At 46.8% G+C, this 20,012-nt stretch overlaps 1 protein-coding gene across 2 annotated transcripts in view; it reads left to right on the top strand.

Annotated features, from left to right (window-relative positions):
- Positions 1-13,190: 13,190 nt before the first annotated feature.
- LOC110081176 (metabotropic glutamate receptor 6) overlaps positions 13,191-20,012 on the top strand; it is a 51,128-nt gene continuing 44,306 nt past the window's right edge. Inside the window, exon 1 of one of the 2 annotated variants that reach the window (XM_020797677.3) lies at positions 13,191-13,660. The gene's annotated coding sequence lies outside the window, so the exon portion shown is untranslated. The remainder of the gene's footprint in view (positions 13,661-20,012) is intronic. The other variant, XM_020797676.3, reaches the window with a different exon arrangement.

A 20,012-nucleotide genomic window follows, 5' to 3' on the forward strand; every position in this document is an offset into this window, starting at 1 on the left:
AACAAAAGTAATGACGAGCTGTTTCGGCAACTGTCCCAGAAAAAGGTTTTCTTGATTGCACACAAGGCTTCCTGCCGGTATACTGAACACTTTCATTCCCACGCGTTCAACGGGGTATTTTGCATTAGATGCAAGAAGGGCCTCTGCGTGTCCTATGCGAACCCCCGGGGACACTTTCACCCTTTTGACAAACAGAGAGGCGTTTAAAATATCCACTTTGTACCTCTCTCCATCATCACCACTCATCAGGCAGAACGTATCCTTGCTACGGGTAAGTTTGATTTTCACATCTACACCGTTCAGTAACATTTTCTCCTGAAAAAATAGCTCATTATGCAACGGCCCCATCAGATTCCATTTCTTGCTGTTCCCTGTGTGTTCTGCTCTCATTCTAAAGCCCCAGTTTCCAGTGTTGTTGGCTACGGTGGTTTGTTCCATGGCTGTATAACCATCTCTATAAAACCCGCCTGCCGCGAATTGGGTACTCATGCTGTCGGAGCCGTAATTCATAAGCAGCTCTATCATGGCCCTATAGGGGTAGCAGTTGTTACTCTGACTGATGAGCCGGTCCCCAAGGGTGACGTCCAGTTGGCTAAAGAGCGCTGCAATGGGATAATTTACAAAACCCACTTTAGCATCCGCGGCGATGTTTGTCCCATTTGCTTTTGTGATCTTACACACCACGTAGAGCAAGGTATTGTTTAAATCGAGATAATCTTCACTGTTGCCTGTTACATAAAATTCTATTTGACCGTTGGGGGTTATGGCCGCTAGAGGGGGGACTTCTATATACATACAGCTTTCCACGCTGGTTTGTGTAGGCGATAGTTGAAAAATATCCAATTCAGATTTGGCACACTCTTCGGAGGAGCTGTGAATGAAAGCCATTTTAAAAGATGTCTCCGCGGACGCGCTTCAGACCCCTAATCTTACGGCTTGCTTTCTTCTTCTTGCTCTCAAGCTTCTGACGTTTTTTGGGTGGTAATCCGCTGTTTAACCGTTTAGGAGGACCTAGGCGTAGATGACCCGCTTTTCGCTTAACTCCACCCCTTCTTTTCAGGTATGTGAGTCCTGAGCCTTCTTGGGGTCTCACTTTTTTCATAACATGACCCACGACGTCTCCGGCGATATTATGCACGGCGGTCTTAAGGTGCGGCTTAATGAACTCAAAGCCTCTCCTCAAGAGGGGAACAGCCTTTCGGAACAATCCACGAAAAATGCCGCCCAGCCCCGCCCCGTACATGTTTACAGATCCGTGAAAGCCAGGGATGCCCCGCCCTGCCTGGGCCTTATAGTACGCCCTATAAACATTGACATCTCCGTAGTCTTTCAGCACCACCATTTTAACGTTCTGCTGTTCTCTTTCTAAACACAACCCTTTCGGGGGCGAATATGCAACCGCACAACAACTTTCCCCAGAGTGAATGGCACGGGTTGGTTCTGGTCCGTCTTTATTTCAATGGTTATTGTGTTGATGTGATTCTTGCTCATCAGCACGTAATGCGGCTTGTCGTAAGTAATTGTAACACATTCGTAGGTTTCTCCCTTGACGGGGATGCAGCGTAACAGAGGTACAGAGTGGTCTCCCACGATTTGGTGCTCGATGATATCTGTATAGACGTACAAGGAGCTGAAACCGCCGTTAATGTCTGCAGCATGCGGTATTTTCCTGACAGCCACATACGGAGGGGCCCCCAAAATGTGGGCTAACTCCGTCCCCGCCGAGAATAAGTAATTTTCAGGGCCTGTGAATCTAACTTTGCCCATGACGGTGTCGTAGGTCAACCACGTTTCTTGTAGGTCTATAGCTTGTTTTATCGTATCATTCATGTTCTTCAGAAGATCAGGAATGTCCTTGTAATAGCCCCTGTGTAAATGAAAGGTCCATTTCTTTGGCCCCTCAAAAATTGAAAACGGTGTATTTTTAAGGAGTGTGTACCAACTCCGAGGATACTGTATCTCTGCTAGACCAACTTCCCAAACACCGATCAAATCTAAGGGTTTGGGCAACATTGTCGTATAACTGGCGTTTGTATTTTGAGGAAAAACCTTCTTACAGGCATTACTTGGGAGTGTGATGTAAAAACCATGATCCCCCATTTTGCTTCTCAGCGCCTAAACAACCTTAGAAATCTCTGAGGCAGACACCCAGCTGTTAAACTTGCTAGGCCAACCTAACCACTTCACTAAGTGGAGTTTTCTTCGACCACGGCCTTTTGTGTCCAAAATCTTTTCAATTCTGTACAGTCGATCTTCCCGGTCATTGATCTTCTGCAATTCTTCAGGATAGAAAGTACCGATTATGGCATCCCCATCATAATCCGTCAGATGGTATACAGGCCTCTCTTTACCTTTGACAACACGATCTACGATAAATATCTCGGTGGTGAAATTCTGCTCATACCCCTTATCAAATACGCCTTTGCTTTTAGAAACCCTCACAAGGTCCCCTTTTCTGAGTTTTGAAACTTCTTTTTTGGTTCCAACAGAGGGCTCATAGACTCTTTTCCAGACCAACAGGTCATTATGATGATTCACATCTACAGGCCTACATTTAATAGTTCTATGAATGCTATGATTGTAACTTTTAAGGATTTGCTGCAATACATCCACATACCTGTAGGTGTTTTTAGCCGTGAAATACCTCCACATTTTTGTTTTTAATGTTCTGTTAAACCTCTCAACAACCCCCGCTTTGACCTCATTATTGGTGACAAAATGCAGTATTCCATATTTCTTGAATAAACCGGTTACAGGTTTGTTTAGAAATTCACCGCCACGATCCGTCTGTATTTTGTCAGGTTTTCTCCCGTCTTGTTTGAAAACGGCTTCAAAGGCGCTGGCCACTTCTTTGCCTGTTTTACCTTTGAGCGCTTTTACCCAGCCGTACTTAGACAGAATGTCTATACAGACCAGAATATACTTGTAACCATTGTTGTGCCGGGCATATTGTTGCATATCAACCAAATCTGCCTGCCATTGAGCATCTACTTTGGAAACCACGGTCTTATTTCTTTTAAAATGAATTCTAGCAGGTCTATGCAACGTATAGGCATCCTGATCAGACAGCCATCGTGAAACATCTCCGAGCTTCAAGGTTTTGACCTGTTTTTTGGCCTCCCTAAAGAGAGGCTTGAGACCTCCAAAACTCCCCGCTGCTGAGGGTGTGTAATAGATATTGTGCAGTAATTTTTCCCGTGCATCCTGCTCAGCCATTAGCACTAATATGATCAATGTATGGTACAATAAATGCTCTTTATTAAAAACAAATCAGTATATTACAAAAATTATACATTTTTTGTTTTTGTTTTTATTCAATCACGCATGTTTGGACAACAGTAAAAATGACAATCGTATACTTGTTGTAGTGTTCGTTTAACAATGTCTAGATATTGTTCATCTGTCGACCTCAATAGTCTTTTTAAAAAGTTATATGACTCGTCAGAAGCTGTTAAGCTTTTAATAATCTTGTGTATGTAGATCAAGGTTCGATTTGTCATGCAGAGCTTCTTAGTTTGGAAAGCTGTAATGGTGATAACAAGGATAACTTTTTTATAGCAAAGTTTCGAACATATCTCGTTCAACATCTTGGAATAGTCAGCATCGTTCCAACCTATGCACGGGTGCGCTTGTTGCCCACACAGATCTTCCTGGCATCCATAGCACTTTTGAATCAGATGTTCAGACAAAGCGTCTTTTAGCATTGCGAAGAGACAGGCCCTTGTAAGGGCCTGCATGTCCTTGTGTTTTTTCAGAGAATAGCCTCCGGCTTGGAAGTACCGCATCTCCTAAAAAAAAAAAAAATTCAAAAAAGGGGTTTTTAGCACACGTAATAAACATCTATAGCGCTCCTCTATCAACACCTTACCCCAGGGGTTACCTACCTGCGTTTCAGAAGTTTTCTCATTATAACATGATGTTTTCCTAGGATGACACTGTCCGTCAGGTTCTTCAAGCCGTTTTAATGCTCCTGGAGGGCCGTTTTCACTGTCGGAATCTGAACTCATGTAACGCTTTCGGGGTTTGGAAAGGGTCATGCAGGCCGTGACCTTTTGCTCCTCTGGCTTATGGACGGGCTCCGGAGCTTTGTTCTCCTTCTCCGCCATGTCTACAAAACCGCAGGACCTTTGCAAAGAGCTGACAGAGCGCGCAGAAGTGTCCCCGAACCACGTTTTTATAGCCTCTCAGCAAACTCCCCGGGGCTTTCCCACCCTTGCAGGGCCTAGGGACAAGCCGGGGCATGTCCTACGACCACCCCTTTTCCAGCCAAGGCCCTCCAACCGCTCCCCATTGGTCTACGGGGTCGTGGGGTGGCACGCAACCTCGGGGACCAATCCTCAGGCCACCCCAGGGTCACGGGGGACCCCTGCCTCTAGGAAAAGGCTCCTATAGGCTCACGGTCCCCCCCCGAAATCCCTGACGTCACGCAGGGGGCTGGGGCAAGCCGAGACATGGTCTACGACCACCCCTTTTCTAGCCAAGGACCTCCAACCGCTCCCCATTGGCCTACGGGGTCGTGGGGTGGCACAACCCCTCGGGGTCCAATCCTCAGGCACCCCTAGGGTCACGGGGGACCCCGGACTCTAGGGAAAGACCCCTATAGGCCCATGGGGACCCCCACAACCCCTGACGTCACCGTTCGGACCACCCCTTCCGCCGGAAGGGGCCTGGGTCCAGCCTAGGCGCCGGAAGTCCCTCCCCTTCCGGTCCAGGGTCCCAAAAGGGGGCGTGGCACCTGTCAAAATTGAGTTTGATGAGAGCTACCATTATCCTACTACTAACAAGGGTTAATCTACGTGAGAGTTTAATCCCAGCCTCTGTTCATGGGGTTCAACACTAGAACAAATGATACAAGAGCAGATTCAAATGAAGAGTGCATTTCCCTTACTACTCCCAGAGAATAACAAGAGTGAGTCCACACACATCTTATAGATGGAAGGTGCGAAAGGCTTCCACATTAGAGGCAAAAGTTTCAGGCAGGCTTCATCCCCAGCATCTTTGCCACTCTCTATAAATTAAATGCTACAATGAAAATTTCTAAACAGGGAGCTGTCATTAAAGACACAAGAACAAGCCAAGTCATCTATTTTCTGAATCAGTTGACAACCCTCCTTGCAGACTCAACCAGACCAATACGGCTAATGGCCAGTGAGACTGGTGTTGCTATTTCTCCTGCTCCAGTTCATCACAGTGGATCCCTATCACCTTTTCTGTTTTTCCACCCATGAAACAGGCCAGCATGTTGGTTGGCCCCCCAACAGGCAACCTTCGTCATCTCGCAGCAGAGAGCAAAACTTAAAGGCCACAGGCAAGAGATGGCAAGGGAGGGGGGTGGGGGGGAAGAGAAAGAAAGAGAGCTAAAGAATAGGTTCTAAAGCCATCTGCCGCATCCTTCCTCAATCAGCTTCCCCTTGCCCAGGGCACCTGAAGCAAGAGCACTCAGAAAAAGAGAAAGAAAATCAGAGAAATGGATCAAAACAGTAATCACAGGGTCTAAGAAATGAGGGAGGGGAGAGGGAGTGATGGTGGAAGAGCTTCATGGTGCAGCAGTTAAACTGCTGTACTACAGCCAAAACTGTGCTTACAACCTGGGGTTCAGTCCCAGGCAGCTGGCTCAAGGTTCACTCAGCCTTCCATCCTTCTGAGGTGGGTAAAATGAATACCAGCTTTTTTAATTTTTGGAAGGTGTGAGGGCAGAAAAATACTTCCTTTCCCCTTTGTTTCAAAGCTGGAGGGGACTCTATGGACCATCAAGTCCAGTCCCTGTCAAGGAGGCACTGTGGGGAATTGAACTCCATACTTAAACTGCCTGAGCTATCCAGCAGTCCTATCCTTATCTAGCAGGATTATCTAAGGCCCAGAATCTAGTTTGGAACCTTCAGAAAGAACGAAAGTGGCAGCACTATGTCCTTGGAGAGGTGCAGGCAAACCCCCCCCCCCACGCACATACACAAATGCCTCAAAAGATGCATTGTGAAGGTTATTGGGGCTGTGCATACCATTACTGTATTTCATAGATGGCCACACAAAAACACAACTTTTACCACCTAAAGATTTGCTTACAGAGAGGAGCAAGCCCAGAGTGCCCTTGTTCTGGCGTGTCATTTATCTGTGCCTTTTGTGTGTCTTTCTTCCATAGCAAGATCTGGGCCATATCTGCATACCAGATTCAATGTCTGATATTTCCAGCTAAATGGAGCTTAAGGACAGTAAGAATCCTTGGTGTTTAGGGTAGAATAAACACCATCAGTATGCTGATGACACCCAGCTCTACATCTCCTTTTAACCAACTGCAGGTGATGCCGTTCTGTCCCTTCGTCGCTGCTTGGAGTCTGTACTGCAATGGATGCAGGAAAATGGGCTGAGGCTGAACCCGGACAAGACGGAAGTGAGATTCACAGCTTGGGGATACACCTGGACCCAGCGCTTACCATGGAAACTCAGGTGGTGTCAGTGGTCCGTTCCGCCTATTTTCATCTTTGGCAGATTGCCCAGCTGCGTCCCTATCTTGATGTTGGGGCGCTCAGCACTCTGGTCCATGCGCTTGTAGTCTCGAGATTAGACCACTGTAATGCACTCTACGTGGGGCTACCTCTGAGATTGATGCGGAAGCTCCAAATGGTGCAGAATGAGGCAGCCAGACTTCTTACTGGAGTGAGGAAATACCATCACTCCCACCCTGGCTACCTTGCATTGGTTGCCCATATGCTTCCACGTTGATTTCAAAGTTTTAATGATTACATACAAGGCCCTAAATGGTTTAGGACCTCGATACTTGGCGGAGCGCCTCCTCCCGCCTAGATCTACCCGTACCACCTGATCTAGCCAGGAGGGGCGATTGAGGAGCCTAACGCTGAGGGAGGCCCAGAAAGAAAAAACAAGACACTGGGCCTTCTTGGCAGTGGCTCCTTCTCTCTGGAACAAACTCCCCTCCGAGATTTGCTTAGCCCCCTCACTGAGTATTTTCAGAAACCAACTTAAGACTTGGTTATTCAGACAGGCCTTCCCTCTGGGCATTACTTAACTTCTCTTTCCATCCCATCTTGAACCACTGTCGTCCTATATATTGTTGGAAAACTGTTAATATATATTTTGAACTGTTTTTATATTGTATGTTGTGAGCCACCCAGAGTAGACTATGTCTAGATGGGTGGCATATAAATGCAATAAATAAATAAAATAGAAGAGTGTGGCAGCATATGACTGCTGAAGAGGAGCAACGATCTGGAAACCCATATTTAGGTTAAAAAAAAATTAAATCACCGTTCAACTATACTACGATTTATGCTGATGTTTGTGCTGGAGTTGCAGTTAAATTTTATGTGCTTCCCCCCCACCCCCAACTACACATTGTATGGCTAATCACTGTATAAACAAATAAGATAAATAATAAAATACACAATGCACAGCTAATTGTGAGTAAGCCCAGTCTTTTTTGCTTTCTGTTCTGCCCACAGTAAGGGCTAGTGGTGGTACTGCTGCTGGTGGTGCGGTTTTGTTCACGTTTTACTGTTTTTCAGGTTCTAGCGTGTACGATTGCCTATGTCAGTCAAAGAGGGCAGTTGTGGGTGTGTGCTGGGTAATAAGAGCTTTGTGGTACAGTGGTTAAACTGCTCTACTGCAGCAAAAACTCTGCTCATGACCCAGGTTCAATCCCAGGTTGCCACCTTCAAGGTTCACTCAGCCTTCCATCCTTCCAAGGTTGGTATATTGAGTACCCAGCTTGGAAGGGAGGCAATGTGTAGTTTGCATAATTAGATTGTAAATTGTCCAGAGAGTTCTTTAAGCACTGTGAGGTGGTATATAAGCAGTACACTTTGCTTTGCTGCTGATGGTGGGGCATCCTCTCTCTCTCTCTCTCTCTTTCTCTCTCTCTCTCTCTCTCTCTCTGTCTTCATAGCACTGAACTTTTGAAATATCAGCGTTTGGCTGACATAACACTAAATTGGAAATGCATTTTAAAAAGTTGTTGGAAGGAGAGACAAGAGGTGCTCACTTAAGGTGGATGTTCTCATTGCACTGGCTTACGGTGCTATCCTGAAGGGTTTGACAGTCCAGTGAGAATATCCCTCTTAAGTAAGCACCTCTTGTTCCTCCTCCAAATATTTTGGCAGGCAAGTCCATGTGCCATCTTTCTCTAACAAAAGACAAGAGCTACCCTGACTTCCAAGGAGGAGGACTGAGTTCAGCAATTTGCATGTCAATGAATGGTTCTTTACAAAAGAAAAGAGTGGAAAGGATGCCTCAATCCACTTAGACTTCTACCTCTCTCTTTGAGACAGAGCTAGTATCCTGTGAGAGTCATAGTGCTACACTTGGAACAGGGAGACCCAAGTTCAAATCCCTCCACTATAAAGACACTTTCCATAGGACTTTGTGCCAGTCATTACCTTTCACTGATACCTTGAAAATCCTGGAATTATTAAAGGGTGTGGTTCATCTCCATAGGAAAGTAAGTCCAGTTCTTCCTGCCTCTAGGATTTCTCATCACTCAAGGGACAAAATGAGGTGTGTGGGGGGGTGGGGTGGGGGAGGAAATGGAACCTGGACCTCTGAGGTTTCAGCCAGTGCTCTAGCTACTATACCGTAGCACAGAGGGACATGCGTACACATGCCCTTTGGAGCTAAGCCCTTTTGACGAGCAACTGCACTGAGGATTATAGCCCTTCCCGGTAACTTAATGCAAGGATTGTTTTTCATTTTGTTTTGAGTGTTTATGAAGTCTGCTCTGAGCAGCAAACAAACATTATCATATACCTTTCCTCCTCCTTTTAAACATTTATGCAGCTATTTTACTGTAAAGCCAAACACTGCAAATTGTTTAAGTATATGCCCTTTTAAAAGCAATTTTGGAAAACAACAGCACAAGCAAACAAAAGAGGTCGAAAAAGAAAATTTACTTCTTTTTTAAGGGCAACCCTACTGTGCTGAATAGGACTTACCAATGAGTATGTATCAGCCTGCATCCTTAAAACCCCAGAGGGGCAAGTGTCCTGGAAGCAAGAATGCCATCAGAAGGCAGGAAAAGTGTGCACCTGTTTACACCAGTAAAGATTGCTTTGGTGGGAAAGATCTCTCTTAATTTTATATATCTATCCTGCCCAACTACAAGGGGATGCTGATAAGTATTGAGCCTTTCCCTGAAAAAAAATTGAGCTAGGGAGGTGTAACTGCCATACTATTCTACATATTCCCCCAGGAAGTCAATGCACCTGCAACATCTGTCCTGCAGCTTATTAAGTCCTTGCAAATAAAATTCTTCCACCTGCTGGTGTAACCACTGATTTACAGCATTAGTTGCCTCCAGAACACTCCCAAATCGTTGTCCCTTTAGGTGTTTTTTGAGTTTGGGGAACAGATAATAGAAAGAGCCAGGTGAGGAGAATAGGGTGGATGGGGCATCACTTGAAAGCCTAAGGATGTCAGTTTTGCCATTGTTTCACCTGCAGTGTATGACGAGGCATTGTCATGCAACAGGATGATACCTTTGGAGAGCTTTCCTTGATGTTTTGCCTCAGATTCATCAATAAAGCACAGTAATATTTTGCATTGATGGTTGAACTCTGTTGGAGATAGTCCACCAGCAGAACGCTCTTCTTATCCCAAAAAACCTGTTGCCATTTGCTTCTGCACCGACCTTTGCACTCGGAACTTCTTTGGCCTGGAGAAACCACTGTGCCTCCATTCCTTAGACTGTTCCTTTTTTCTCAGGATCATAACAGTAGATCCATGTCTCATCACCAGTTACCAGTTTGCCCAGGAAATCTGACTCAATTCTTGCAAAATGTTCCAAAACAGCCACCGATGACTCCACAGGTTTCCTCTTTTGTTCGGTTGTCAAAAGTTTGGGGATCCACTTTGCTGCCAGCTTTCTCATTTCCAAGTTGTTGTGGATAATGGCACCAACTCTCTCACATGATATTCTCAGATATAGAGCAATACTTTTGGCTGATATTCAGTGGTCATCCATGGTCATGTCTTGGATGGCTTTCACATTTGCAGACACAGAGACAGAAACAGGCCTTCCACTGGGTTTCTCACTTGCAACACCAAAATGGCTAGTTTTAAAATTGGCAAGCCAACGTTTAACTGTTGCATATGAAGGGCCACTGTCACCCATAGTTTGAGACATTTCATCATGGATCTGCTTGCACCTTTCCCTTGGAGAAACAGGAACTTGGTTATGGTCCTATGCTCCTCCACATTGAACTTTTCTGGAGGTGCCGCCTTGTTTGGATCAGAAAATGAAAGTTAAGTTAAAATCATAGGTAGTTGATTTTCGCACCATTGAATATAGACAAATTGGCCAATACACCCTGCAATTTATAGCTTCCTAGCTCAATTTTTTCTGGGTAAGACTCAGTGCTTATCAGCACCCCCTCGTAGTAGCAGAGCCACTCACTCTGGGCAGCAAACAAATCATAATAACACAATAGACACAAATAACACCCACATAATGGGTAAATGTGAAACATAATAACAAAAAAACTAGTGAAAAAGAAATATAAAGTAACTAGTAAAAAGGAAATATAAAATATTTAGTACAACAATATTAGGTGGTGAAAACAGGGCAGGTACATAAACAGAAGGCGGGGGGGAGCCCCATCAATCAGCAAAATTAAAGCAATCCTTCTGTCTGTCAGGGAATCGCTTTAGCTCAGAGCAAAAAAAAAAAGTAGGCCTATTGTTGGACCCAAATGTCCAGCTATGACATAGATCTGGGTTCGGATGGAACACTATTCCCTGTATGTCATGTGATCAACTGATGGCAAACCCAAATCTGTTACTGAGTTCTCTCAGTGGCTTCATTTAGATATTAAACAGCATGGGAGAATCGAGTAGAATCTGTTGATAGTGTGTACCTCAATCTTTATGGGTCTGAAGAGAAATCTCCTAACGCCACTGTCTGGAATGGTAGGATTTCTGTCTTAGGAACCAAAATCGCCTTGCGAGAATGCATCTTTATTAGGGGCGGGGGTAGGTACTCCACCTCGGGGGGGTAAAATTTCTTGGGAATGAGATCTAAATCCAATGGCATCCTTACTGAGTCCTTACCCAGTTTCAATAAAGTAAGGATGTAATCACTGCAACACAGTCTTTTTTTTTTTATTATCCCACTCTGAAAAATTAGCTCAAGAGGAGACCAGGATCCATAGAATCAGAGAAGTCAAAGTATGTCCACCAGGCCATCCTCCTCCCACTCACCCCTCCACGGAGCAGGCCATTCATCAAGGCAGCCCAAACCATGTCAGTAGCAGACCTTGGCTGCATCCAGACTGAAATGGCACCACTGGATAATGTTCTAAAAACTAATGCAAATTTTCAAATGCTCAGAGTCTCATCCCCCCAGGTGGGAACTAGTTGTTTTTCTACACGTATTACCTGCCTGTGATTTGGAGTGGGAAGCTCTCCAAGACCATCTGAAACTGCCCAGCCATCACAAGCTTGGCAAGCCCTTGTCCCAAAAGGAGGCATCCGCAATAGGACGAGAGCTCTTGCAGTTCAGAGAGGTCCTCTTCAGGAAAGGGAGCCCCACCACCTACCTCTTTTTAAAGCTTCTGGCAGCAATGAAACATTGCTCTCTCCTCCTGGAGCCACCCGATCAAATCTTATCACAGTCCAGGTGGGCAAAAGTCAAGCTTATATGCGGTGGAACTGCCTGATTCAAGTGTTGTTTACAAAACAGTGCATGATGTTGTGAAAAGCTACAGGGAGATCTTTTCTCTCTCTCTCTCTCTTTCTAACCATACCAGGTCAGAGAGGTGGGCAGAGGTGTAACATTTGTGGAAATTTTAAAGTCATATAAAATGGCTTTGGAAAAAAATGGGGGGGACTGTTTTCTTCCCCATTTTTCCATTCCCCCCCCCCCCAGGCCTTCCTATCTCTAATGACAACATAACATGCTTGTGGCTCTGGAGGAACCATGAGGAGAGATGGGAAAGTCTGGGGGAAATGGAAAAATTGGGGTGGGAAATAGTTTTTTTTTTCACCCATTTTTTCTCAAAGCCATTTTATATAGCTTCAGAATTTCTGGATATTTTACATCTATATCCCTGGAGTAGGTGGATAAAGCACCCATATCCACTCAGTCCATAAGCCACCTCAGCTCATAACACTATAACACAGCGTCATTCAAAGGAGTTTGCCATGAAGCGAGGTTCCAGACAGAAGCATTTTTGGGGGGTCTAAGCAGCCCATATTTAAATGGTGATGTTTGCCAATGCAAGATATACTGAGGGCCATCAACATGGATGGCTTTAAAAGGGAACTAGGCATATTCATGGAGGATAAGTCTTTTGATAGCTACAACACGGTCATGCAACATCATGCAACACAGTCCCTTATTGCTCCCAGTAACAAGGGCATCGTGCCTTACTCTGGATCTATCAGTTGCTGGGAAACTTCCCCTGCTGCCCTTCTCCTTGCACTTAGCAGGATACAGTGGCTGAATGCAAAGGGTGTGGCTGAAAGCACAGGGTCTATATGATTGTTGCTCCTCTGCTTAGCCTGCTGCCCATATTAAGCCTCTGAGCAACCTGAACATCTTTAAAATGTGCTTTATTTTTCTATACTGAAAGAGACAACCTCATACAACTAAAAACTGTTCAAATAACTGCTCAATGACCTCAGGAGTCTATTTATATACCCAGAACAAGAACCTCTGGGGTACCACCTTACTTTCACCACCGTCGATTGGCCATTTGTTTGGCTTGAGAGAAAAATACGCAAGGATACTAGCCTAAATCAGATTGGAAGGCCCAAACAAAGTAGACTCATATATCAACTGCTGAACTGTAAGACAGCACATAATGTAAACCCCACTGAGCCAATGGCTCTAACTTGAGTTGTGACTAGCCACGGGATTTTGATCCCCACCAAGAACTTTCACTCCTTCAGGTGGAACACATGCCCCCTGCCCTCAGTACAGATTATTTTGCTGGTGGGAACTAGTTGCTATTTTCTCTCAATGCCTGCGGTTATTGTGCTTCCTGAGACAAAAAAAGTCCGTGTCTGCATCTCTCTCTGTGTGTGTGCGCGCCCGCGTTCACACCTGCTTCCCATCCTCTGTGCTAAGCTGAGTCTTTGCTGGGGGGGAGCAAAAGGGAAAAAGAAAAGTGGGGGAGCGATGGTGCAGAAAGAGAGAGAAAGAAATCCAGGAGGGGTGTGTGTGATGAGGAAAGGGGAGGGGAGTGGGAACTAGAAAAGGGCAGAAAGGAAAGAATCGGAATCAGCAGATCTGTCTGTTTGTTAATGGATGCTGGGGGGGGGGGTGAGCGGCGGCGGGAGGAGTTGCCTGTCCTGGGCTCTCCCTCCCCACCCCTCTCTACCCGTCCGCCCGCTCGCCTCCTGCTTGCACTCCAATCCTCTCCAAAGCCGGGTGCATTAAAGCGCGAGGATTTTCCGAGCGGATTTCCCTGCCCGCCGTTGCGCTGCCATCTCTAATTCCAGCGGGCGCCCAGCGGCTGGGCTGACGGGGCGCCAAGCCCCCTCCCCGGCCCCTCCTCCCGCTACCTTCCCCCCCACCCCTTCCCCGAGACGGGGCCAGGGACATCGGCGCGCCAGGGGTGGTGGGGGAGCCGGAGATGCCGGGCAGAGGCAGCGTCGCCGAGCCCCTGGGATCCCGAAGGAAGGCGGGAGCGACGAGGGACCCCGGCGTCAGGTAGGTCGCCCAGAAGGAGAGATTGAGAGAGAATGAATGAATGGATGAATGAATGCACGCAGGTAGGCAGGCAGGTTTGCGTGTGATGTGGAGCGGGGGGAGTCTGATGCTCCAGATAGGGGGCACCACAGGCAAGAAAGAGGAGCAGAGGGACGGACGGAGCAAGAGGACAGTGCCTCTGAGCATTTGCAGAGTGCTCCCCTAACCCATACCACCGGCATTGAATAGAAGCGCAGTCCCTGCCGAGAAGTCCTCGGAGTATTTATGGAGAGCTCCCCCACCCCACCCAACCCCGCCCCCAAACCCCAGGCAGGTAATATAACAACTAGTTCCCACCGGGGGGGGGGGGGTTTGAGGCGCTGAGCATTTGAGAAGCGCCTCTCCCGCGCCCGCCCGCCCACTCCTTCAACCCGCCGGCAGCCAGCTCGCCCTTGGTCGGCGAGGAGACAGCAGGGTCTCTGAACTTTTGCAGAGTGCTTCCTCCCCCTCCCCCCCCTCGCATCTGTCCCCGGCGCTTGTTCGCTGATCCTCTAAGGACGGCGAGGACCAGGTGCGAAGGAAGAGAAGCGGGGTTTCGTTTCCAGACAAAAAGGTGCCGGACACACGACACAGAGGGAAACGATCGCCCCTCTAGTTCGGCAACTCCGCTCAGCCCGGACCGTGGTGGAGACTCTGCCCTAATGACTGGGGGGGGGGAGCGGAAGAGGTGCTCAGGGGTCCTTCCCAGGGGCCCAGTTTGAGCAAGCTCCCATCAGGGAAAATTGGGGGCTCCGGGGCGGGTAATACAACCCCAAAGAGGTCCTGCTCCTCAAATGGTCGTGTTGGTGGGTTGGTTTGAAAGCTGATGCCACGTGAAGGAGAGAACCTTTGTCTTGAGTGGATTTCATTCTCCTGCCCAGCTGGGACAAGGTGGAGGAGCCCTGCCTTGCTTTGTCTCACCGGGAAGTGGGTCGGATAGCCTGCAGAAGGGGAAGTGGGGTGGTGAGGGAGTTACGGGTTGGTTTTAGGGGCAGAGAAAAATCTGGTCATGTAGGACCCCATCCTCTGACCTAATGGCACCTTCCAGATCTGTCCAACGGCAGTCCCCATCCTCACCAGTCAGCAGGGCCTTGGAGCCCCGGGGGGGGGGGGAAGCAGGGGGAAGCAGACACCAGATGAAGTGAGGACTGGGGGTGGAGGAGAGAGAGAGATTTCTCCGCAGGGACCCAATCCACAGTAGTAATGCTCTTGGGTGGCTCCAGCTGGAAAGCTGTCTCATGTGAAATCCACTCGCTACTAACTAGTTCACGACTGTCCACTTGGGCTGGCAGCAACCCTGTGGAATTGGACACAAGGTGTTTCCCACGCCTTACCTTGAGATCCCTGGTGCTCCCTGAAGGTTTCTCATCCACACACTAACCAGTCCTTCCCCCTCTCGAAGCTTCTACAAGCAAGGGGAGAACAGTGAATTCAGGGTGGTGGGGGTAGAACATTCTGCCGGGTCGTGCTCCAGGAATAATATTCGTATGTGATTGGAAGAGCTGTTTGGGTGATGGGTGATGTCAGATGTTGGGACTTTACAAACATGGGGCCCAGGGCCATTTTGAAACCAATTCTCACTGCACAAAGGTGAAGCTGGGCACAGGGATTCTGAGGTTGTCTACCTCTGTCACAACTACAACAAGCAAAGCGTGCTGCTTATATACCGCCCCATAGCGCTTCAAGCACTCTCTGGGAGGTTTACAAGTCAATTATGCAGGCTACACATTGCCTCCCCCCCCCGCAAGCTGAGTACTCATTTTACCGACCTCGGAAGGATAGAAGGCTGAGTCAACCTTGAGCCGGCTACCTGGGATTGAACCCCAGGTTGTGAGCACAGTTGTGGCTGCAGTGCAGTAGTTTAACCATGAGGCTCTATATGAAATGTCTCAGTCTCACAAATGGCCTCTCTCTCTCTCTCTCTCTCTCTTTTGGACTGAAATCCTGTTGCTTAGCACAGTAAACTGCACTAGAGTAGGCAGGTCAATTGAATCATCCCCACTGATTTGTTGAGTCAGCCCCTAAGTAAATTCCATTTATTCAAATGGGCCTACTCTACTGCTGAGCAACAGATTTCAGCTATTGTGTAGTGCATGCAAGTGCCAGAGATCCTTTCTCCCACTTCGCGTATAGGTAAAACTGAGGGACAATGAAAAATATTCTACCGAATTCTTCTGACTGGATAAGGCAGTGAATAAAGGGAAGACATGCCACCCGTTCTGAGAAAATGAAGTCTCAACCAAGGCAACAAGATGAGAGGGATGAGCTGATTATTGTGCATCAGAGTGAGAGGGAAGCACCGGCAAAGCACACAAGAAACCAGCCCATTCAGGCATGTTGAGTGAAAGGAGCAGTCTTTCTGTAGCTGGCTTCAAGAAGATAAGGTCAGACCACTTGCTCAAGAAAGGGAAAAGCTTGTGGTTGGAGCTGTGAGGGCACCTGTGAAGCAGGATATGCCCTAAGAGGAGAACCTCGGGGGTCTCTTGTGAAATCCCAAAGGCAGGGCCGGCTCTACCGTTAGGCAGTTTGGGGCAGCCCCCTTGGGCAGTAGATTTGTATTTAATCAAGGGGCACCAAATGGTTAATGATTTAATTGTTAAAATTACATTTTCCTACAAGGTGAGGGAGAAGTGTTCATGGGATTTTCTGCATCATGTTGAAAATAACTTTGGTTTATTACGTACTTTGCTGTAAGTGTGTGAAGAAGTCACTGTCTGTGGTTCCACCTCGGCCCCAAAATGTCCTGAGCTGGCCAAGCATAGGACATTTCTGACATGTCCTTCTGTAAACGACACCCCATGCCTTGCCACCTTCCTCTCTGCAACTTTACCAAGGATCCTTTGATGTTACCTCCATACCTCTCACATCCAGTGTGTTGCACAAACCATGTCTGGAAAGCTTTGATTCAGGACAAAGGTCTTAAGAAATCAGAGTGCTGGACTTCAGTCTGATGCAGGATGGCTCCTCTTTGGCTTTTGCAAAGATTTCGGTTGCATAGAGATGGAAGCTGCATACGCCAGGTTTGTCACTGCTGATGCCCTATGGCATGGTAGGGCACATGGGGCTCGGGGGGGCACAGTGAAATAAGATGAAGGCTAAAGGTGTGCCATTCATGGATAGATGCTGGGCATTGCTCTCCAGGTTGTCTGGATACCTGCTTGCATTCTAGCAGTCCACAGATGCACCAGCAGTAGCCAGAGAACAGGAAACACTGGCCCGAATCTTGTTGTTTAGCATAGTAAGTCCTAACTAGAGTAGGCCTTTGGAATCAATTGAATTTAGAGAGGAGTTGACTCACCAAACCCTCACAGATTCAGTGGGCCTACTCTAATGCAGCTTATTATGCTAAGCAACAGGATTTCAGCCATTTTCTGTGGCTTCAGAGGCCAATCATATTGGCTGTAATCTGAGAACCAAAGAAGACCCAGAGGATACTCTTTGCAAAACAGCAAGGCATTCACGTTTCGGTGAGTGGTGGCCTCTGTTGGCTACAAGGGACTTTATTAGCGTCTTGCCTCCTGCTGTGCTCCTTGGACCAATGGGAGACCACGAGCTCTATGCCAGTGGTCCCGGAAAAGTTGCAGAACTGTTGCAAATACCTGTACTTGGGCAGGCCTTTCGTTTCTTCTTTTCTGTTCTGTCGATGACCAAGATCAAGGCTTTTTGGACCAGGGTCAGATGATTCAACAGGTTCATAAGGTTCCAGCTGAGGCTCCATGTTTTTCAGCATAGGGTACAAATGAAATCTACAAGACTTTCATTAAAAAAGGAACTTTCTCAGTGGTCCGGCCCAGGACTCACACTTTTCATTGTAACACATGGGTTTGGGTGATGATGATGATGATGCCAGTACTGAGGAATGAACAACATGATGAAACATGCTGTGTTTGGTTAGATGGGAAGCCCATTTGTTAAATGGTCCACTGAGACCCCAGTTGTTTTCAGACAATCAGTGAGAGAAAAGAATTTGAGAGCCATTCTTCTAAAAGATTCATTTTTAACTCTAGACTGGACAGTTTTGTCTTTTCTTTCTTCTTTTAGTGGACACAAAGGCTTAATTCTCATGGTGCTGTGTCTGGACTATTCTACTTTACACTGCAGGCAGGAACTCACATAACCGAATGCCAGACATAAAACATTTTCTCCATATAGAAAATGCATATACCTATAGATCCCGCCTAGTAGGGTGTTTTTTGGAAGAACGCACAAGGACACCTCTCTCTCTCTCTCTCTCTCTTAATAAATCATTAAATGCTATGAGTTCCTCCTCTCCCTCATGCCACAGCCTGAATTATTTTCCTCCAAATATCTGTTCACCAATTCACAGGGAACAAGGCCAAAGAGGTAGGGTTTAGATGCTGAAAGTTGTTGTCTTTGGCAGCTCTTGGTCAAGTTGCTAGATCTCAGGATTTTATTTCAGAGTTTTAGCCTTCTTTATTTATTCATTAAATTTATACCCCGCCCCTCTAGACTCTTGGAGTATCTTGGCCACCTCAGGATGCAGATTCCGAGTGCCATGAAAGGGCAGCAAATATTTAGCTATTTAATTTGTTGTTGTTGTACGGTTTCTGCTGGGGGTGTGTGCAAACTGTCCTTTCTCCTTTTTTTAATCCTGTTTGGGAGGAAAGGACCCTCCATTTCATCTCCTGCCCCCAACTTGATCCCCACAGACGCTTCCCCTTCTCCCTGCCTAATGCACTGAGCTATTATCCCAGCAGCCTGGGCTTTGGCACCAATCCCCTTTCTCTGCAGAGCGAGGCACACGACTTCCAGCTTTAATCGGCTGAATTTCAGCTACTGCCAGAGTTACAGAGGGAGGTAAATAAAATCATACATACACTTGGCACTCAAAAATCACAGCATTGTGTTGGGAACCTCAAACAGAGCAGTTCTCCCCATCCTTCTGCCAGTTTCCACCAGATCCATTCATTGTCCAGGGTTGTGGGTTTTTTTTCTCAGTGTTCCCTTCTCCCAATCTATATCATTTTTCCTATCCAAATTCTCTCCCTGCTCTACTTCTCCTAGTGATCCTCTCCATTCTAAAATCCAGCTGCATTCTTCCACTTAATAATAATTACATGCCATCAGGTCAATTCTGACATATGGCAACCCTTTTTGTAGTTTTCTGGGGTAGAGAATAATCTGAAGTGGTTTCCCATTTGCCTTTTTCTTTGCTCTGGGAATGTGCATCTTGCCCAAGGCTACACAAGCTGGCTCTTCTCCTGTGAAGGAGGCACAGTGGGGGAATCAAACTCCCAACCTCTGGCTCCGCAGCTGGATGCCTCACTCACTGAGCTATCCAGCCAACACAAAAAGAGATACAAAGAGTCTACTGGTTTGAGCTCTTGCTTGTCTGAGTCTTTTATATTTATAGAAAAAGCTTATAGTCCTTACCTTTTCAGAGGAAAACACAAACTGCTGGACAGCTCAGCGGAGCCAGAGGCTGGGAGTTCGATTCCCCACTGTGCCTCTTTGACAGGGGCTGGATTCAATTTTCCATAGGGTCCCTTCCAGGTCTGCAGTTCTAAGATGATGATGATGATGATGATGATGATGATGATGATGATGATGATGATGATGATGATGATGATGATGATAAGAAACCAAATTAGCAGATCCCTAGAAGATGAGACACAGATCTGTTTCAACCTGGTAGCAGGTCTTTGGATGGTCAGATTCAGCACTGCGAAGTCTGAACAGCTCCTTGCTGCTCCATTTTTCCTTGTTCTTGCACTTTTCCTAGAAACCCTGCCCCTACACACACACACACACACACACACACACACACACACAAATCCATGGCAGTGCCTATTTCTTTTATTCCATTGCCTTCACCCATGTCATATTACGGATTTTTAGGAAACCTGGCCCTTCTGAGGAGAGGGTTTAAAATTATGTGAATCAGCCTCCTTAGTTGCATTCTATTCAGTGCACAGAAGACCACCTGAATGTGAAACTTTATTCGGAGGTAGGATAGGAGAGAAAAGATAATATGAAGGAAGAGCTGCCGAAAGCCAGTCTACAATCTACTTGTGATTTGGAAATGGATTCCTTGGTATTCCTTGGAATATTGGCTTCTCTCCATTTACATCTATCCCTCATTATCCTGAAAACAAGCAAGGTTGACTCATCCACCAGTGAGACCAGCTGCAAAGAGATGCTTAAATGTCAAACAGATGGGGTCACAGCATGTCCAAGATGGCAAAGCTCCAGAAGTGTCTTCTGCTCGCACCAGCTATAACAGCCTTCCCCCACTTACTTGGTCTCTTCCATATGTGTTGGACAGTACCATCATTCCTAGCCAGCAGGACTAAGCACTAAAAGGGGATCGCCC

This window comes from Pogona vitticeps, chromosome 2, assembly GCF_051106095.1.
Source record: "Pogona vitticeps strain Pit_001003342236 chromosome 2, PviZW2.1, whole genome shotgun sequence".
Lineage (NCBI taxonomy): Eukaryota > Metazoa > Chordata > Lepidosauria > Squamata > Agamidae > Pogona > Pogona vitticeps.